The 12,152-nt window shown below is 46.9% G+C and overlaps 1 protein-coding gene across 3 annotated transcripts in view; it reads left to right on the forward strand.

Moving 5' to 3' along the window:
• Positions 1-12,152, forward strand: part of ENTPD5 (ectonucleoside triphosphate diphosphohydrolase 5 (inactive)) — a 57,719-nt gene that overhangs the window by 12,860 nt on the left and 32,707 nt on the right. The gene's annotated exons all lie outside the window — the stretch shown is intronic.

Here is a 12,152-nt window from a genome sequence, read left to right on the forward strand (position 1 = left end):
CTTTTAAATAAACCTTTTTATTAGTTTTGTTGACTTGAAAAATATTGCTATAAAATTTTTCTATGGTTTTCAAATCTGTTCCAGTTGTCAGTCTTGTCCCTTTTCACCAAATACCTCTTCAGTACCTTTTTTTTTCCCCCCCAAGATAGAGTCTTGCTCTGTCACCTAGACTGGAGTGCAGTGGCATGATCTCAGCTCACTGCAACCTCTGCCTCCCGGGTTCAAGCAATTCTCCTGCCACAGCCTCCTGAGTAGCTGGGACTACAGGCATGCACCACCACACCCAGCTAATTTTATATATATATATATATATATATATTTTTTTTTTTTTTTTAATTATACTCTAAGTTCTAAGGTACATGTGCACAACGTGCAGGTTTGTTACATATGTATACATGTGCCATGTTGGTGTGCTGCCCCCATTAACTCGTCATTTACATTCGGTATATCTCCTAATGTTATCCCTCCCCCCAATTTTTTATATTTTTTGTAGAGACGGGGTTTCATCATGTTAGCTAGGATGATCTTGATCTGATCTCGTGATCCGCCCTCCTTGGCCTCCCAAAGTGCTGGGATTACAGGCGTGGGCCACGGCGCCCGACCGTACCTAATTTTTTTTTTTTTTTTTTTTTTGAGACGGAGTCTTGCTCTGTCACCCAGGCTGGAGTGCAGTGGCCGGATCTCAGCTCACTGCAAGCTCCGCCTCCCGGGTTTACGCCATTCTCCTGCCTCAGCCTCCCGAGTAGCTGGGACTACAGGCGCCCGCCACCTCGCCTGGCTATTTTTTTGTATTTTTTAGTAGAGACGGGGTTTCACCGTGTTAGCCGGGATCGTCTCTCGATCTCCTGACCTCGTGATCCGCCCATCTCGGCCTCCCAAAGTGCTGGGATTACAGGCTTGAGCCACCGCGCCCGGCCATTTTTTTTTTTTTTTTGAGACGGAGTCTTGCTCTGTCTCCCAGGCTGGAGTGCAGTGTTATGATCTTGGCTGACTGCAACCTCCGCCCCCTGGGTTCAAACGATTCTCCTACTTCAGTCTCCTAAGTAGCTGGGATTACAGGTGTGCACCACCACACCCAGCTAATTTTTTTAGTTTTAGTAGAGATGGGAATTTGCCATGTTGGCCAAACTGGTCTTGAACTCCTGACCTTCAGTGATCCGCCCCCCTCGCCCTCCCAAAATGTTGAGATTATAGGCATGAGTCACCACGCCTGGCCAGTTGTTCATTTTTAAGAGTTAATATCGGCCGATGTGGTGGCTCACACCTATAATCCTAGCATGTTGAGAGGCCGAGGTGGAGGATTGCTTGAGGCCAGGAGTTTGAGAGCAATCTGACCAACATAGTGAAATTCTGCCTATATTTCTGTTCTTTTTTTTTTTTTTTGAGACCGAGTCTCGCTCTTTTGCCCAGGCAGGCATGAGCCACCGCACCTGGCTTTTTTCTTTTCTTTTTTTTTTGGAGACTGAGTTTCACTCTGTCGCCCAGGCTGGAGTGCAATGGTGCGATCTCGGCTTACTCCAACCTCCGCCTCCTGGGTTCAAGCGATTCTCCTGCCTCAGCCTCCCGAGTAGCTGGGATTACAGGCATATGCCACCACGCCCAGCTAACCTGTCTTATTTCTATATATTATTGTTTTCTTTTTTTTTTTTTTTTTTTTTTTTTTTTGAGACGGAGTCTCGCTCTGTCGCCCAGGCTGGAGTGCAGTGGCCGGATCTCAGCTCACTGCAAGCTCCGCCTCCCCCTCCCGGGTTCACGCCATTCTCCGGCCTCAGCCTCCCGAGTAGCTGAGACTACAGGCGCCCGCCACCTCGCCCGGCTAGTTTTTTGTATTTCTTAATAGAGACGGGGTTTCACCGTGTTAGCCAGGATGGTTTCGATCTCCTGACCTCGTGATCCGCCCGTCTCGGCCTCCCAAAGTGCTGGGATTACAGGCTTGAGCCACCGCGCCCGGCCTTTTTTTTTTTTTTTTTTGAGACGGAGTCTCGCTCTGTCGCCCAGGCTGGAGTGCAGTGGCCGGATCTCAGCTCACTGCAAGCTCTGACTCCCAGGTTCACGCCATTCTCCTGCCTCAGCCTCCCGAGTAGCTGGGACTACAGGCACCCGCCACCTCGCCCGGCTAGTTTTCTGTATTTTTTAGTAGAGACGGGGTTTCACCGTATTAGCCAGGATGGTCTCGATCTCCTGACCTCGTGATCCGCCCGTCTCGGCCTCCCAAAGTGCTGGGATTACAGGCTTGAGCCACCGCGCCCGGCCTTTTTTTTTTTTTTTTTGAGACGGAGTCTCGCTCTGTCGCCCAGGCTGGAGTGCAGTGGCCGGATCTCAGCTCACTGCAAGCTCTGACTCCCAGGTTCACGCCATTCTCCTGCCTCAGCCTCCCGAGTAGCTGGGACTACAGGCACCCGCCACCTCGCCCGGCTAGTTTTCTGTATTTTTTTAGTAGAGACGGGGTTTCACCGTATTAGCCAGGATGGTCTCGATCTCCTGACCTCGTGATCCGCCCGTCTCGGCCTCCCAAAGTGCTGGGATTACAGGCTTGAGCCACCGCGCCCGGCCTTTTTTTTTTTTTTTTTTGAGACGGAGTCTGGCTCTGTCGCCCAGGCTGGAGTGCAGTGGCCGGATCTCAGCTCACTGCAAGCTCTGACTCCCAGGTTCACGCCATTCTCCTGCCTCAGCCTCCCGAGTAGCTGGGACTACAGGCACCCGCCACCTCGCCCGGCTAGTTTTCTGTATTTTTTAGTAGAGACGGGGTTTCACCGTATTAGCCAGGATGGTCTCGATCTCCTGACCTCGTGATCCGCCCGTCTCGGCCTCCCAAAGTGCTGGGATTACAGGCTTGAGCCACTCGCCCGGCCGGACTATATTATTTTTTTCTAAGAATAAACAAATGAACAAAAACAGTTAATATCATTGGAATAACATGCAGTTCCTAAAATAAGAAGTATGTAAGATGTGTTTATTGAAATATATATATGGTATACTGGGAAAAAAAAACCCACAAAATATTACACAAATACTGATTACATCTTACAGTAGCCAGCCTCCAAGATGCTCCCCAATGATGCTCACCTCCTAATATTCATGCCTTTGTGTAGTCCCCTTGTACATTTCGTCAGGGTTGGTCTGTATGAGCATTAGAATATAGAAATAAGACAGTGTATGACTTCCCAGACTAAGTCATAAAAGACATTACTGCATCTGCCCTGCTCTTCTTGGATTGACTGCCCTGGAGGAAGCCAGCCGCTGTGTTACAAAGATATTCAAGCAACCCTATGGAGGATCTACACGGGGAGCTACTGAGGCTTCCTGCCCACAGCTGGCATCAACTTGCCAACCACTGAGTGAGTCCGTCTTGGAGGTGGGTCTTCCAGGCCTAGTCAAACCTTCAGATTGACTGCAGCCCCAGCCTACATCTTGACTACAATCTCATGAGAGCCTCAGAGCCAAAACTATCCAATTAAACCACTCTCACATTCCCAAACCACAGAAATGGTGAGATAGGCCGGGCGTGGTGGCTCACACCTGTAATCCCAGCACTTTGGGAGGCCAAGGCAGGTGGATCTCCTGGGGTCAGGAGTTTGAGCCTGGCCAGCATGACAAAACCCCATCTCTATTAGAAATACAAAAATTAGCTAGTGTGGTGGGGGGCGCCTATAATCCCAGCTACTTTGGAGGCTGTGACAGGAGAATCATTTGAACCCAGGAGGTGGAAGTTGCAGTGAGCCAAGATCACACCATTGCACTCCAACCTGGGCAACAGAGGGAGACTCTGTCTCAAAAAAAATAAAAAAGGGATGAGATAATAAGTATTTTTATTGCTTAATAAATGTACTTATTTACTTAATTAATTTATTTTTTGAGACAAGGTCTTGCTCTGTCTCCCAGGCTGGAGTGCAGTGGCATGATTCTAGCTCACTGCAGCCTCGAAGAGCTGGGCTTAAGTGATCCTTCTACCTCAACCTCCTAAGTAGCTGGGACTACAAATGTGCATTACCATGCCTGGCTAATTTTTTCATTAAAAAAAATTTTTTTTTTTTTTTTTTTTTTTTTTTTGGAGACGGAGTCTCGCTCTGTCGCCCAGGCTGGAGTGCAGTGGCCGCATCTCAGCTCACTGCAAGCTCCGCCTCCCGGGTCTATGCCATTCTCCTGCCTCAGCCTCCCGAGTAGCTGGGACTACAGGCGCCCGCCACCTCACCCGGCTAGTTTTTTGTATTTTTTAGTAGAGATGGGGTTTCACTGGGTTAGCCAGGATGGTCTCGATCTCCTGACCTTGTGATCCGCCCGTCTCGGCCTCCCAAAGTGCTGGGATTACAGGCTTGAGCCACTGCGCCCGGCCTAATTTTTTTTTTTTTAAATAGAGAGGGTTTTGCTGTGTTGCCCAGGCTGGTCTCAAGCTCCTGGCCTCAAGTGATCCTCCTGCCTTAGCCTCCCAAGTGTTGGGATTTACAGGCATGAGGCACCATGCCCAGTCAATTTCTTTTTTCTTTCTTTCTTTTTTTTTTGTTTTTGATTCTTCAGCTAACACAGCAGAAGAGGTGATTTATTGTATGGTTGTTACACTCTTCCACAAGTAAACACAGAAATAGTCCAGAATGTCACAGGTCCAGGGCAAAAGACCAACATGGGCAGTTTTGGTTATGAGCAAGGTGGATCTCAGAGGTGATCAGCGATCGGAGGGCGATAAAGTTCTAGATCCGTTGAGACAAGCTCTAGACAGTAGCATGCAGTCCCACAGCTCATACCAGCATCCCCAGCATCTGGCGTTCCATGTTTCTTCTCCTGTGGCCTCCATGATGCAACAAGCTAGCGGTTTACTTTTGGATCTCTGCCTCATCTTTCTTCTTTTGCGCTTCAGCCTGTGCATTCGCTTCTTCCTCCACTCGGCTCTCATGGTGCAGAGGTGTCCAAGAAAATGGTGCTAAGGCCGAGAGAAACCCCAGCCCATTTCTATTGTCAGTTTTTATTGAACTCCACCTTGGGCGCTCTTCTAGGTTCTTGGGTTATATCAGTAAACAAAAAGATTTCTGCCCTTGAGGAGCTTGTATTCTATCAGAGGAACACAGACACTAAATATAATAAGTAGCCTTTCCAGTGTGTTAGAATGTGATAAGTGGTGTGGAAAAAAGAAAAAGTAGATCAGAGTAAAGGGAGTTGAGAAAGCAGGTAGAGGTGGGAGCATGTGAAGGAGAGAGGTTATAGTATTAAATAGGTCTCAATAAGAAAGTGACATTTAAACAAGTGTTTGAAAGAGTTGCAGGAATTTATCAAGTGGATATATAGGAAAATAATTTCTAGGTAGTGGGGACAGCTTAGAGTGAAGGCCCTAAGGCAGGAGCCTGAGTTACATAAGCACAGAGATCAGTGTTGGGGAAGAGGGTAAGGTGAAAACTATTAATAGATGGGGTCAGAGATGTAGTGGGGTTGGAAGCAGAAGGCTATTGTCAGGGCCTTGTTTCTCTGAAATGGGGAGCCAGTGCTGGATTTTGCATAAAACAGAGACATACTCTAATTTATATAAAATGATGACTTTGGTTGCTTTTAAAGGGAGACTGACTCCAGTGGGGTGAGGATAAAAGCAGGAAAATCTGTTAGGACAATATTAGCAGATCACATGAAAGATGATAGTGGCTTGGGCGAAGGTGGTAGCAATGGAAGTGGTCAGAAATGGTTGGATTCTGCAAATATATTCAACAGCAGGAAATTAAGATCTTCAAAAGCTCTTGATTAGCTGGGCACAGTGGCTCGACCCTGTTATCCCAGCTACTCAGGAGGCTGACGCTGGAGGATTGCATGAGGCCAGGAGTTCAAGACCAGCCTGGGTAACATAGTGAGACTCTGTCTCTACATAAATAAATAAATAAATAAGCTCTTGATTATATATGGGAAGGTCAGACTGCTGTAAGACTTTCACATCCTGATGGAAGTCTCACTTTCCAGCCTCATCCCAGATTATTCTGTGCTCTACACTTGCCTCCCCACTCCCATATCCATCTTTTCCAAGAGCCCTATTAGATAATCTTTCTTGGGTGGCCTAGTAGTTAAGACTGTGGCTCTGGAATTAGACCATCTGGGTTTGATTTCTGGCTCTTTTCACTTAACTGCTATGTGATCTTAAGATACTTAGTTCCTCTAAGCTCGGTTTTCTCATTTATAAAATTGGAATCTTAATAATTGTACCCAACTCACAGAGCAGTAATGTGAAATTAAATGAGTTAATCTATGTAAAATACTTAACATCATGCTTGGCATCTACTAAGATCTCCGTAAATATTGGTTACTATTTTTTTTAAATCTCAGATTATGTTCCTTTGACCACAATCTTTATCCTCTGTATTAAATGCTAACCCTCTTCTTCTATATCATCTTTCACTAGTCTTCTACTTTTTGTTTCTCAAATTCATATAAAAAAATTATTGAGGACGGCTTTTAATTATTAATATTATTTGAGACATGGTCTCACTCTGTCGCCTAGGCTGGAGTGCAGTGGTACAGTGCAATCAGAGTTCACCTCAGCCTCCTCTTCTCAGGCTCAAATGATCCTCATACCTCAGCCTCCCGAATAGCTGAGACTACGGGTGTGTACCACCACACCCGGCCTTTTTTTTTTTTTTTTTTTTTTTTTGAGATGAAGTCTTGCTCTCTCACCAGGCTGGAGTGTAGTGGTGCGATCTGGGCTCACTGCAACCTCCGCCTCCCAGGTTCAAGCGATTCTCCTGCCTCAGCCTCCTGAGTAGCTAGGCCTACAGGTGCGTGCCACCATGCCCAACTAATTTTTATTTTATTTGTTTATTTATTTATTTTGAGACAGAGTCTCGCTCTGAGGCACAGACTGCAGTGTAGTGGCGCCATCTCGGCTCACTGCAAACCGCCCTTCCCAGGTTCACGCCATTCTCCTGCCTCAGCCTCCCGAGTAGCTGGGACTACAGGCACCCGCCACCATACCTGGCTAATTTTTTGTATTTTTAGTAGAGACGGGGTTTCACCGTGTTAGCCAGAATGGTCTTGATCTCTTGACCTCGTGATCTGCTCGCCTCAGCCTCCCAAAGTGCTGGGATTACAGACATGAGCCACTGTGCCCAGCCACACCCTGCTAATTTTTTAATATTTTGTAGAGATAGCATTTCACCATATTGCCCAGGCTGGTCTCAAACTCCTGGGGTCAAGCAGTCCTCCCACCTTGGCCTCCCAAAGTGCTAGGATTACAGGCATGAGTCATCATACCTGGCCTCATCATTATTTTTAATTTTCATGTGGATAGGGTCTCACTATGTTGTCCAAGCTGGACTTGCACTCCTTGGCTCAAGTGACCCTCCTTCCTCAGCCTCCTGAGTATCTGGGACTGTGGCCACGTGCCACTGCATGTGACTCTTGAGGAAATTTTTAAATGAAATCAAACTATACTTTTTCTATCATCTGTTCGTAATCCCTCTGGTCTTTATACATATCTGGTCTCTATTCTTTCTGTAGTTATTTCTGTTCATTTTTCATGATCGCTTCAAATGTCATTTCTTTTTTTTTTTTTTTTTTTTTTGAGACGGGATCTCACTCTGTTGCCTAGGCTGAGGTGCAGTGGCATGATGTTGGCTCACTGCAGCCTCGCCTCCCAGATTTGAGCAATTCGCCCACCCCAGCCTCCTGAGTAGCTGGAATTACAGGCATACCGCCACACCCGGCCAATTTTTGTATTTTTCATAGAGATGGGGTTTCACCATATTGGCCAGGCTGGTCCCGAATTCCTGACCTCAGGTAATCCCCCCTCCTTGGCCTCCCAAAGTGTTAGGATTACAGGCATGAGCCACTGTGCCCAGCCATTTCTTTTATATATGTTTATATATATGTTTTTTTTGTTGTTTTTTTTTTTTTGAGACGGAGTCTCGGTCTGTCGCCCAGGCTGGAGTGCAGTGGCCGGATCTCAGCTCACTGCAAGCTCCGCCTCCCGGGTTCACGCCATTCTCCTGCCTCAGCCTCCCGAGTAGCTGGGACTACAGGCGCCCGCCGCCTCGCCCGGCTAGTTTTTTTTTTGTATTTTTTAGTAGAGACGGGGTTTCACTGGGTTAGCCAGGATGGTCTCGATCTCCTGACCTCGTGATCCGCCGGTCTCGGCCTCCCAAAGTGCTGGGATTACAGGCTTGAGCCACCGCGCCCGGCCATATATATGTTTTTTAATTGAGACAGGGTTCACTCTGTCACCCAGGTTGGAGTGGGGTGGTGCAATCTCGGCTCACAGCAACCTCTACCTCCCAGGGGCCTCAAGCAATCCTCCCACCTCAGCCTCCCAAATAGCTGGGACTACAGGTGCATTCCACCATGCCTGACTAGTTTTTGTATTTTTGGTGGAGATGAGGTTTCATCATGTTGCCCAGGCTGGTCTTGAACTCCTGAGCCCAAACGATCTGCCTGCCTTGGCCTCCCAAAGTGCTGGGATTATAGGCGTGAGCCACTGTGCCTGGCATCAAATACCATTTCTTGATGTGTTTCCAAATCCTCTAGGGAGTTAGTCCTGTGTTTCCAGTTTATTTACCTAGTTTTTTTTTTTTTTTTTCTCTTTGAGACAGAGTCTCGCTCTGTCGCCCAGGCTGGAGTGCAGTGCCTGGGATTACAGGGGCATGCCAGCACGCCTAGCTAATTTTTGTATTTTCAGTAGAGACAGGGTTTCATCATGTTGGTCAGGCTGGTCTGGAACTCCTGACCTCATGATCCGCCCACCTTGGCCTCCCAAAGTGCTGGGATTACAGGTGTGAGCTACCGCGCCTGGCCCTTTACCTTTTTTTTTTTTTTTGAGACAGAGTCTCGCTCTGTCGCCCAGGCTAGAGTGCAGTGGCGCAGTCTTGTCTCACTGCAACCTCCACCTCCCAGGTTCAAGCAATTCTCCTGCCTCATGCTCCTGAGTAGCTGGGATTACAGGCACGTGCCACCGTGCCTGGCTAATTTTTGTATATTTAGTAGAGACAGGGTTTTACCATGTTGGTCAGGCTGGTCTCGAACTCCTGATCTATGATCCACCCGCCTCGGCCTCCCAAAGTGCTGGGATTACAGGAGTGAGCCACCGTGCCCAGCCTACCTTTTTTTTTTTTTTCTGAGACGGAGTTTTGCTCTGTCACCCAGGCTGGAGTGCAGTGGCGCGATCTTGGCTCACTGCAGACTCCACTTCCTAGGTTCACGCCATTCTCCTGCCTCAGCCTCCCGAGTGGCTGGGACTACAGGTGCCCGCCACCATGCCCGGCTAATTTTTTGTATTTTTAGTAGAGATGGGGTTTCACCGTGTTAGCCAGCATGGTCTCGATCTCCTGACCTTGTGATCCGCCCACGTCAGCCTCCCAAAGTGCTGGGATTACAGGTGTGAGCCACTGCGCCCGGCCTTTTTTTTTTTTTTTTTTTTTTGAGACGGAGTCTTACTCTGTCACCCAGGCTGGAGTGCAATGTGCGATCTTGGCTCACTGCGACCTCCGCCTCCTGAGTTCAAGCAATTCTCATTCCTCAGTCTTCTGAGTAGCTGGGATTACAGGCCTGTGCCACCAAAACTGGCTAATTTTTGTATTTTTAGTAGATACAGGATTTCACCACGTTGGCCAGGCTGGTCACGAACTCCTAACTTGAGGTGATCTGCCTGCCTCGGCCTCCCAAAGTGTTGGCATTACAGGCGTGAGGTACCACGGCTAGCTTCTTTACCATTTTTATGCTTAGTTTTAAAAGTTACGGTTATTTTTATATATGTCTGCCACCTCTGCCAGACTCAGCATCTTGAATAAAAAGGTCTGTTTTCGGCCGGGCGCGGTGGCTGAAGCCCGTAATCCCAGCACTTTGGGAGGCCGATACGGGTGGATCACGAGGTCAGGAGATCGAGACCATCCTGGTGAACACAGTGAAACCCCATCTCTACTAAAACTACAAAAAACTAGCCGGGCGAGGTGGCGGGCGCCTGTAGTCCCAGCTACTCGGGAGGCTGAGGCAGGAGAATGGTGTGAACCCGGGAGGCGGAGCTTGCAGTGAGCTGAGATCCGGCCACTGCACTCCAGCCTGGGCAACAGAGCGAGACTCCGTCTCAAAAAAAAAAAAAAAAGGTCTGTTTTCCTCACCTTTACTTTTCTGGCACCTAGCACTTGGTAGGCATCAGTAAACATTTGTACAATTAAGCAATTGAGTGGTTCTGATAAGGCTCCTGATTGCAGTCCTTACATGTAACTACCAGATTTGTATTTGGATACTCCCTTGTTCAATATCTTCAGTGGCTTCCTATCACCTGCAGAGTAAAGTCCAGACTCCTTAGCTGAGTATTTGGTGTCCTCTACTCTGTGAACTCAACCTGCTTTTTCAACTTTATTTCCTACTATAGTTGGTCAAACTGATCATTCACTGTTCCCCAGGGACCCCCATCCCTTTTCCACATCCATGTCTTGATTCATGGTTTTATTCCTGAAAAGCACTCCTTGCCTGTCCTCATTCATTTCCCTCCTCAGGCTCCTCCTCAGATACCACCTTTTTCACAGAGCCTTCTCTATCATCCCAGCTTTGAAGTTTCAGAGCATAGTAACTGTGCTGCTTGACACATTTTCACTTTATGGAGGTAATTTATGGACATGTATTTTTTCTCCAACTTAGTGTAGTTTCTTAGGGTTTCTTAAAGTTTCTTAGATGATTTATCTTTGCATGCTGTACTTGTAAGCAGCAGTAAGAAATTGCTCATTTCTGGAATGGCTGTCGCTGTCAGTTACTACGGGGTGAACAAAGGGAACGAATGCAGAAATAAAGACAAAGACAAAAGGATCTGTTTTGAAAGAAGGGGTCATGGGGTTCCTTGCTTCTGGTGAGCAAAGGCAGCCCTGAGCTGCTTCTACAGCCTTTCATATTTATTAGGTAGAAAGAGCAGGGAGGGAGAGTTAACGGTTGGTCAGCTGCTTGATTTATCACAGGTATACATAATTGCTTTCTTTGTACAACAGACTTCAGATGTTCCTATAGATAATCACAAGGAACATTGCGCTGGGGGTGTGACTGCCCTCAGCACCCTTTCTGGCGCAGACGCAGTTTGTCAGTTTTCCAACATCCTGCTTTCATGAGAACAGTTTTCTGTTTGCTCATATAGCCTCCAGTGGTATACTAAGTTGGTCACAACCCTCATTCTTTTTGCCTGTAACAAATGGCCAAATGAATGAATTAATATGTGAATAAATAGGCTTCTCATGCCCTATCCATGGGCTGGTTTGGAGGGGAATTGGGAGTTGGACATGTGATACATAGGCCGTAGTGGGACACTGGGAAAGGGGGTACTCCTTGCCCTATTGCTTCTGCCTGCATATTCCATTAGCCTAATTGTACCAAGTCCATTTGGGATTCAATTACTGGTGTCCAGCATGTTCCAGGCCTAATATTAATACTTGACTTTGGGAATACAAATGATATCATGCACCCCCTACCTTAGACATCCTTCAGATAGCAAGGTGTGTCAGGGCTGTGGCCCTTTGTATTAGGTATGTAGGTCTTAAGTTATATCCTAAAATGAGGCATATCTCACTCTGCTGCAGCCTGTCCTGAACTTAGCTTATTAGACCTACCTTGGTTTTGCTTGGCTTGGCTTACTTACATACTGGGTGGTTTGACTATATTGGTTCCATAGTTCAGCTTACTGATTACATTCTAGTTACATTTTAAACTTGCCTTATGTTTAATTTTTAACTTGTTAAGGCTAGCTTTTCTATGGAGCTCAGGTGAATTATCAGTGGGAGCTTTTACGTTTCACTCTTTTTGGACCTTTTGATGGACCTTTCTAGTCACCTATCCCATTGTCCACTGTTGTGAGATACTGTATCATTTTATCCAAGTCAATCAAAATGATACTTGCTTAGGGAGGGAACAGAAAGACATAACTAACAATCACGTGTCACTATGGGAAAGGAAAACAAGTCCACTCCTTTTGAAATCTGATTATATGCTTCCAGAGCCCTTTTTTTATTGGCCGTCTTTATTCTGGTACACTTCTGTATTTCAGCTATACCAAGCTCTTAATACTTGAAGTTCTCAGAATTCTCCTTGTGTCGTTTTCCCAGGATAATTCCTACCTCTCTTCCCTCAAGAAGCCTCCCAGTCCCATCCCACCTTCACCTTTCCCCTTTCAAGCCGAGTTTCTTGTCCCTTATATCTGTTCCTGTAGCACTTTA

The sequence above is a fragment of the Macaca thibetana genome, chromosome 7, assembly GCF_024542745.1.
Source record: "Macaca thibetana thibetana isolate TM-01 chromosome 7, ASM2454274v1, whole genome shotgun sequence".
In the NCBI taxonomy this organism is placed as follows: Eukaryota; Metazoa; Chordata; class Mammalia; order Primates; family Cercopithecidae; genus Macaca; species Macaca thibetana.